Here is a 9,722-nt window from a genome sequence, read left to right on the forward strand (position 1 = left end):
ACAGCGCTTAACTTCGGTTATCTGAACGGAACTGATGTTCCCACTGCGGCAAGACCATTCGCCTTGCTTTATATATTCAGGATGAAACCTCAGGCTTTCGACGGTTGACATCACCAAAGCGTCTGGAGTAACTGCTTGTCTTGGCTGCTGCTGTTGTGGCCTTTTATATCCCCTAGACGATTTTTCATTGGATGGCGCATGTCATAATTACGCCAAGCTGCCCCAGATTGTGTCAGCATTGCCTGTATTGGTGATATCATCGCCCCCAGCGTAAATAATTTAGCGAATTTCTCTGAATCTTCTAAGTGTCGAGATTACTTCCCTGATTATATCCGCAGTCTTGGCTGAAATTGTTCTCTGAAACTTTCATTTCTACATCCTTCTTAGGAGCAGAATACCAGTACGCAGAAACAGGATTTAAGATTCTAATTTCATGAAACATTATTCTGCGTTTATTTGTGACGCTGTGCCCAGAAATATTTATCAGGCATATGAGGCCACCTCAACCGTTACGTGACTTGCTCCTGACGAAGGTAATGGCGATGAAGATGATTGATCTTCGAAAGTCTTAGGTTTTGAGCAGATTTTTTTGTGGCTACAGTGTTTTACAATAGGGTGTCGTCCCGAGAGATTTTATTATCACCACGAAATGTATCATCCTATGTACTTAAAATAACTTACATACTCTATAATTTTAAGTTCAACATGTGTTTCATTTTGTTCATGATCTCCGATTTTCTTTAAAAGCCGTTGTCTCTTTAGGCAGAAAGAAATTTTTATCTGACATACTGTTGCTGTTTCATGGAATATGTTTCGTTGCGAAAGTCCCAGGATAAGCCATAAACTATTGCTGCGTAGAGCTACACCCTTTCCTCTCTGCTTTGTTTTTCTTCTTAACTTTCAGTTTGTATCCATACAAACAGCTGTCTTGTCGTAGAGAGATGCTATAGCTTGTCTCATTCTACAGTAATCCACCATAACGGTTTATGGTGTGTTTATCAAAGAATTTTTTTAAATTTCTTACTTCACAGTCGATTCGTTGAATTACCTATTTTTAAAAAATAGGATGCAAAGGTTTCAGATAGATTATATAATGGTAAACAGAGATTTAAGAACCAAGTTTTAAATTGTAAGACATTTCCAGGGGGAGATGTGACCACAATCTATTGGTTATGAACGTAGATTAAAAATGAAGAAACTGCATGAAGGTGGGAATTTAAGGAGATGGGACCTGGATAAACTGACAGAACCAGAGGTTGTAGTGAGTTTCAGGGAGAGCATAATGGAACGATTGACAGGAATGGGGGAAGGAGGGCTAGTAGAAATCCTTGGGTAACAGAAGATACATTGAATTTAATTGATGAAAGGAGAAAATATAAAAATGCAGTAAATGAATCAGGCAAAAAGGAACACAAACGTCTCAAAAATGAGGTCGACAGGAAGTACAAAATAGCTAAGCAGGGATGGTTAGAGGACAAATGTAAGGATGTAGAGGCGCGTATCACTAGGGAATATATACTGTCTACAGAAAAATTAAAGAGACCTTTGGAGAAAAGAGAACCACTTGTATGAATATCAAGAACTCAGATGGAAACCCAGTTCTAAACAAAGAAAGGAAAGCAGAAAGTTGGAAGGAGTATATGAGGGTCTATAAAAGGGTAATGTACTTGAAGAACTATTATCAAAACGGAAGAGGATGTAGATGAAGATGAAATGGGAGGTATGATACTGCGTGATGAGTTTTACAGAGCACTGAAAGACCTAAGTCAAAACAAGACCCCGTTAGTAGACAACATTCCATTAGAGCTACTCACAGCCCTGGGAGAACCAGCCAAGACAAAACTCTACCACCTGGTGGGCAAGATGGATGAGACAGGCGAAATACCCTCAGACTTCCAGAAGAATATAATAATTCCAATCCCAAAGAAAACATGCGTTGACAGATGTGAAAATTACCGAACTATCAGCTTAATAAGTCACGGCTGCAAAAACTAACGTGAATTCCTTACAGACGAATGGAAAAACTGGTAGAAGACGACCTTGGGGAAGACCAGTTTAGATTCCGTAGAAATATCGGAACACGTGAGGCAATACTGACCCTACGACTTATCTTAGAAGATAGATTAAGGAAAGGCAAAGCTACGTTTCTAGCATTTGTAGACTTAGAGAAAGCTTTTAACTATGTTGACTCGAATACTCTCTTTCAAATTCTGAAGATGGCAGGGGTAAAATACAGGGCGCGGAAGGCTATTTACAATTTGTACAGAAACTAGGTGGCAATTACAAGAGTCGAGGGGTATGAAATGGAAACAGTGGTTCTGAAGGGAGTGAGCCTGGGTTGTAGCGTATCCCCCATGTTATTCAATCTGTATATTGAGCAAGCAGTAAAGGAAAGAAAGGAAAAATTTGGAGTAGGTTTTAAAATCCATGGAGAAGAAATAAAAGCTTTGAGGTTCGCCGATGAAATTGTAATTCTGTCGGAGACAGCAACTGACTTGGAACAGCATTTGAACGGAATGGACAGTGTCTTGAAAGGAGGTTATAAGATGAAAAAAAGCAAAACGAGGATAATGGAATGTAGTCAAATTAAGTCGGGTGATGCTGAGGGAATTAGATTAGAAAATGAGACACGTAAAGTAGTAAATGAGTTCTGCTATTTGGAGAGAAAAATAACTGATGATGGTCGAAGTAGAGAGAATAGAAAATGTAGACTGGTAATGGCAAGGAAATAGTTTCTGAAGAAGAGGAATTCGTTAACATCGAGTATAGATGTAAGTGTCAGGAAGTTGTTTCTGAAAGTATTTGTATGGAGTGTAACCATGTATGGAAATGAAACATGGACGATAAATAGTTTGGACAAGAAGAGAATAGAAGCTTTCGAAACGTGGTGCTACAGAAGAATGCTGAAGATTAGATGGATAGATCACATAACTAATGATGAGGTGTTGAATAGAATTGGGGAGAAGAGAAATTTTTGCAGTAGGTACTGGGAGATGAAGAATCTTGAACAGGGTAGAGTAGCATGGAGAGCTGCATCAAACCAGTTTCTGGACTGAAGACCACAACAACAACAACAGACTGCGAAGCTGGAATTCGTACAAGACAGTTGTACCTTGAGCATGTTTGTTCTTCTGAAGTTAAAATATCGGAAATAACATTTAGTCTATGCTATAAGAGAAATGCATTTATTAATGAAATGTATCGAAAATGGTTATTCCTCTTTAATTAGTGGGCCTTGATCTGCCTGTCACTGTGCACAGTTATCTATGTATTTTATGATTTTACCAGCACTTGTTATAGAGCACTGACAGTCGTTTAGGTAATGATATTGACACGCAGGGTAAAATCACATGTCCATGTGGCATTAATGGCCGGGAGTCCTTACGTGCCAGTTTTTACAGTTGACGTCACACTGGGCGACTTGTGTGTTGATGGTGATGAAAACGACACAAAACCCAGCCCAGAGCGAAGATTAATCTCTGATGCGACGGGAATCAAACCAGGACCGCCGTATAACAGTCTGACGCGCTGACCACTTTTTTATTGTCCTTCACGTCCGTTAACCGCCAGCCTATCCACTTTTTAAAATTTTTTGTCCTTTTTTAACCCTTCAGACTGGGAGAAGACTAGGTGGGCATGGGTCGACGCCCGGGGCGTGGCCACGATGCCAATCCGGCGGCTGTGACTGGGCTGATCCATCACATGGCCATGGTACTAGGCTGGTTTGCCATATTTTTTGCATTTTGTTATTTTTATTTTTCAGATTTTTCAATTTTTTCTTTTGTTTTCATTTTTTATGAAAAGATAACTTGATAGACAGAAATTCCATAATTCCGGGACTCAAAAGAAATTGTTTTCGCTAGGGACAACCTAAAGAGTGAAGTTCCAGAACAAGGAAAAAACTGGTGTCCAACACCTTTGCTATTAAAGAAAATGTGCAACTCATTTGCAAATAAATCACTGTAATATGGGAGCCTCTGCCACTTCTAATGGGTGTTCACGAAGTACTGGCGAAAAATGCGGGATAGGGGAAGTTGTCATACCCAGCTAAATAGTGGACCTAGTGTCCGGGGAGTGATATAATCGAATTAGTTTTCGTTGGAGGGAAGACGGAAAAGTCCGAACACAGTATAATTTCAACCGAGAAAACAGGAGAACCAATCGTCGGAGAATCCAGTGCCAGTGTTCTCGTCCGAAGAAGATCTTGTGTTGTAATGTATCTGTTTGATGACATGTGTCGCACAGATCAGTCGGGCTAAAACCAATTTCGAGGGAAGCGTTCATTTTGCGAATGCCCCTTGGCCAGTATGAGGCGACTACCATCGCACGGATATGAAGACTAAAGTGAAACCATAATGTTTTCCAGTATACCAATGGCGTGGCCATTTCATCTTTGGAGGGAGATGGTTGTTCTCCCCATCGGGAAAGCAAAGATATGGTGGTAAGGTATGTCGGTGATAAAATGTCAGTTCCCAGAAAACTTGTTATAATGTAAAATTCACGTGCGTGCCGTAATTTAGAGTTGATCCGGCCAACATCGGCAGGGGAAGTCAGACTGGCCGGTCGAAAACACGTAAATAAGCGAAATGTAATAGCATGAATAACTCGAGTACATGTTGAAACGTTACAGCGTGTAAACAGTACTGAATCCTTCACTTTGATATAGAGACGTCCCAACCCTCCGAGGAGACAGGGTCACACAACCACTTCATAGCGAAGTCGAAAAATATGACTTTTCCAAAGGAAACGAGCGGACAATTGCTCCAATTTGCAGGCCTTCATCGCGGAGAGCGGGAGTATTTGTGACATATGGTACACTTTGCTGAAAATCTATTGTTCCAAGATCCGTACTTTCTGAAGAAGATTAAGGGAGCGGCGTTCGTGTTCACGAACTGCATCTTGAATTCGATTCGTCACCTCCCGCCCATTGAGTGCAGCGATTTCCATCGGACAGTGATCGACAGAAATACCCAACGATTTACGGCGAACAACGTGCCTATTAAATGGCAAAGTATTAAGAATCCTGCATTTACATTTCAGTTCATTAACGCGGGCCGCAGAGAGAGACAACAAAAGAAATCCAATACGTCCTTGAGTAAGGTATAGTCACTGATACGATGCAGCAGTACCATAACATCATCCTCGTACGTTCGTACCATGAACTTTTCTCCTAATATCTTACAGCCACATAACTGATCAGCAATCCGACGGTGCAAAGGTTTTATGACAAGACAAAAAGCGACATGGAGCTCCCCTGCAGTAAGCCCGTCGGATGGTGATATGGGGAGTAAGTTGTCCATTCACTACGACGTTACCTCGCAGGAAACGGTCTATTGCAACGCAGTCAACATGGATTTGAAAACATCGTTCCTGTATAACACAACTACCTCTTTATTCACATGAAGTGCTGAGTCCTATTGACAAGGGATTCTAGATCGATTCCGCATTCCTGGATTTCCGGAAGGCTTTTGACATCGTACCACACAAACGGCTCGTAGTGAAATCGCGTGCTTATGGCATATCGTCTCAGTTGTGTGACAGGATTTGCGATTTCCTGTCAGAGAGGTCACGGTTCGTAGTAACTGACGGAAAGTTATCGAGTAAAACAGAAGTGATTTCAGGCGTTCCCCAAGGTAGTGTTATAGGCCCTTTGATGTTCCTTATCTATATAAACGATTTGGGAGACAATCTGGGCAGCCGTCTTCGGTTGTTTACAGATGACGTTGTCGTTTATCGACTGATGAAGTCATCAGAAGATCAAAACAAACCGAAAAACGATTTAGAAAAAATATCTGAATGATACGAAAAGTGGCAGTTGACCCTAAATAACGAAAAGTGTGAAGTCATCCACACGAGTGCTAAAAGGAACTCGTTAAACTTCTGTTACTCGATAAATCAGTCTAATCTAAAAGCCATAAATTCAACCAAATACCTAGGTATTACAATTACGAACGACTTAAATTCGAAAGAACACATATAAAATGTTGTGGGGAAGGCTAACCAAAGGCTGCGTTTTATTGCCAGGACACTTAGAAAATGTAACAGACCTACTGAGGAGAATGCCTACACTACGCTTCTCCGTCCTCTTTTAGAATACTGCTGCGCGGTGTGGGATCCTTACCAGATGGGACTGACGGAGTACATCGAAAAGTTCAAAGAAAGGCAACACGTTTCGTATTATCGCGAAAAATGTGAGAGAGTGTCACTGAAGTGATACAGGATTTTGGCTGGAAATCATTAAAAGAAAGGCGTTTTTCCTTGCGACGGAATCTTCTCACGGAATTCCAACCACCATCTTTCTCCTCCGAATGCGAAAATATTGTGTTGACACCAACCTACATAGGGAGAAACGATCACCACGATAAAATAAGTGAAATCAGAGTTCGTACGGAAAGATATAGGTGTTCATTCTTTCCGCACACTATACGAGAATGGAATAATTGTGAAGGTGGTTCGATGACCCCTCTGCCAGGCACTTAAAAGTGATTTGCAGAGTATCCATGTAGATGCAGATGTAGATGTAGATGCTTGAATGCCATTAAAAAGATTGCACAATACCTAATAAAACTGAGACCGGTCAGCTTGAGCGCCTCCATCAAGAAACCGTGACTGACCCGGTTAAATGCCTTATTAGAATCAATGAAAAGTAAGGCTTCAGAGACATAAATCGCAGCAACCACCGACACAAATTCACGGCATTCGACTACAGAAGTCAGAATCGTGCGCCCAGGCACGAAGCTTTGGAGAACGGCCAGAATTTTCTCTATCAGTATCGATAAACAGATATTAACCACCCGGGTGACAGTTTTACAATCGAAATTAAGTAGCTTCTTCGGCAGGACGTTCGGTTGTCTTCGGAAATCGTAAGGAATCAAACCACCCGGATCACCTGCAAGAAACCAAAAATGGACATAAAATTCCTTAGGAATTTCGTCTAGTCCCGGCGATTTTTGCGATTGTGGATCAATAATAAGGCAATATATATTATCGCATGTAAAGTCACTGAAAAATTAATCATTTAATGCGGGAGTAACCACGCAGTCCAGGAGAGGAGTACATGCATCAGGGACAATCCTATCACTAGCAGGGGCATCATAAAGATTGGTAAAATAATTATACATGCCTCTGGAAATGTGACGTTGGGATGTCAGTATGTGACAATAGGTCTGATTATGGGACGTGATACATAGTCTTTTTCGATGCATCCGCAACCGGATAATATGATATAAGAAAGTCCGTTCATCCTATAGGAAGGAGCGATATTGTGATCGAACCCTGAGCCCTTTCATTTGTTGTCTCTTTAACTGAAGAAGCTTCGCCTTAACACGGTGGACATCCATAATCCCTAAGGAGCGCTTCTGGATCCGTCATAAATTTGTCGGAAAACGGAATAATAAAAGTGCTTGGTCCGACGTAGATCCCTAACCCTCTCAGCGCCGTTACACATTAACACTTTCCGGAGCCAAGGTTTGGCATGCCCTAATCATCATTCCATAAGAGAAGGATAACGGACCTGCGAACGCAAGCTACGGGTCCAATAATTTCGAAGGAAGATCCTTTAACAGGGGTGTGATCGAAATCCAGGGGAGGCGGTATATTTTTACTGGTTGTGGCACATGATTGAAGGTTACAGGAACGCCACAGTGGTAAGCGAAAGAAATGGGTGCTACATCTATCGCTAACAGCTGTTCACATAAAGAATCAGAAGAATATAAGCCGTCGAATTTGCTGCTGGAAGCAGCTGTAAAATTCGTATTCCTCAGGAGATTGAGATAGTGACAGATCTACGCTTCGCTTATCTACTGAAGTTAAAATTAGGTCCTGATCCATAGGACGAAAAACACAATTTAAATCTCCACCTAATAGTAGTTTCTGCGCAGTTTTACGAAGTAAATAAACTATATCCTCTTTTGAAAAGAAGCCCAAGATCTGTGGATCTGCCAGCTCCTGAAGGGGCATTAGGAAAAATTAATGTCACAGGAAGTGCAACCTATTCATCGGCCGTTATCAAGGACTTCGAAAACAGTTACTGGCTTTCCCTCTCTGAAAAATAACGCAGTATCAATAGATAGTTCAGGAGCCGCATTATAGAAAGTAAAAGCCGCAAGGGAAAAATGGTCAAATAACACGTCTTGCAAAAACATCACATCTGCACTTCAATAGTAAATAAGTTGCCGCAGCGCTGCAAGTCTAAGTCGCAAGTGATTATGTTAAAGTCCAAGGTGAGAAAGGTATAGGTCCACTTCTGTTTACTTATATTACCAACATTAAGCAATTTATTACTTGCAAGTGACGTTTAAAGCCGAGTTTCACAGTCCATGGCAGAGTGGTGAGATCTGAACGTGAAGAGCTGTGTCTCTCTCCTCCATCCTCTCTCTGTTTCTTTCTTTTTTCGCGATGCTGTGCGCTCCGGTTGAAAACGCTGTTTGTTGCGGCTGCGTGGGAGTGCGACTGACGCATGCGGCAACGTGGAAGGGAGGTCCTGCGGAAATTCAATACCAGGTACAGAGGATACGCGGTGGGTGGATCTGTCTTTGTGCTACTATCCTTAGATATACGTATTTTGCAGCTACTTCCAGCAACAGACGGGATGGCTTACATCTTCTTGATTCTTCATGTGGACAGCTGTTAGCAACAGACATGGTACCCACTTCTTTCAGTATTAACGGAAATGAAAACTGGCGGTACCTCTTTTGCCGTCATCATGTCTTCCACTGGCACATCTGTGCAGATCTCGTTCTGATCAGCAGCGGCCTGTGGCATGCTTTCCACATCCGGGGCCACAGAAGAAGTGTGTTAAGATTTTACAGAATCTGGGATGTCTGGCAAGTCCGTCGATATGGTACGGAGCTTCGGAAGAGGTCGATCCTCACGTGATTCCGAAGAGGGGGTCTCGATCTTGGGACTCCGGTCGGAAGGAGTGCTGGACGCTTTTGAATCTTGAACAGCGACCGATATGGTATCATCCGGTCTGAGCTCGGGGAGGGCAGAGATCGCCTTAAAGGGAATGTGTTCAGTGAAGAGGAGAATGGAAGAGGAATGGTCTACTTGCTCACTATCTTGCGTCCGTCTACGGTTGTTGATAAGTGGAGGAGGTGGCGGCGCAGAAGCTACAGTGGCAAAGTCCCTACGCGAGGTAAACTGTGGTAATGCGCTAGGACCATCGCACAATGACTCGCGTTGCCCTTCAGAAATTTGATTGGGCACAGTGGCTTTCATTGGGGAACCAGATCCGCTGAAGTTAAGCTTTCACGTTGTTCATAAGAAGATTTTAATAACGAGACACGACGCGGGCAATTTGTGCGGAGGTGTCCACTCTCATTACATATAAAACGGGTACCTTCTTATATGTATGTCCTTTGTAGATTATATGTGCCTTCACCCGATAAGTAATTTGAATTTCTTGTCAATAAGGCGTTAAGCCATGAATGCAATTTGTCTTAAGAATTTTTAATTAGATATTGTCTCTTAATAGTGAAATTTTGATGATCGCCTTTTTTTTAAATATTTTAATATCTCTTAGAGAAGTTTAACTGTTCTTAAGCACTGTTATCCAGGTCTTCAGCCATCAAATTGTTTTGAGGTATTACTACCGGGTCCTTGAGCCGATAAATAATTTGAATTTCTGGTCAATAAAGCCGAGAGTGCAATTTCCTTAAGAATTTTTTTATTAGACATTGTGTCTTAACAGTCAGATTTGATAATTGTTCCTTATTGTAATC

This window comes from Schistocerca nitens, chromosome 7, assembly GCF_023898315.1.
Source record: "Schistocerca nitens isolate TAMUIC-IGC-003100 chromosome 7, iqSchNite1.1, whole genome shotgun sequence".
Lineage (NCBI taxonomy): Eukaryota > Metazoa > Arthropoda > Insecta > Orthoptera > Acrididae > Schistocerca > Schistocerca nitens.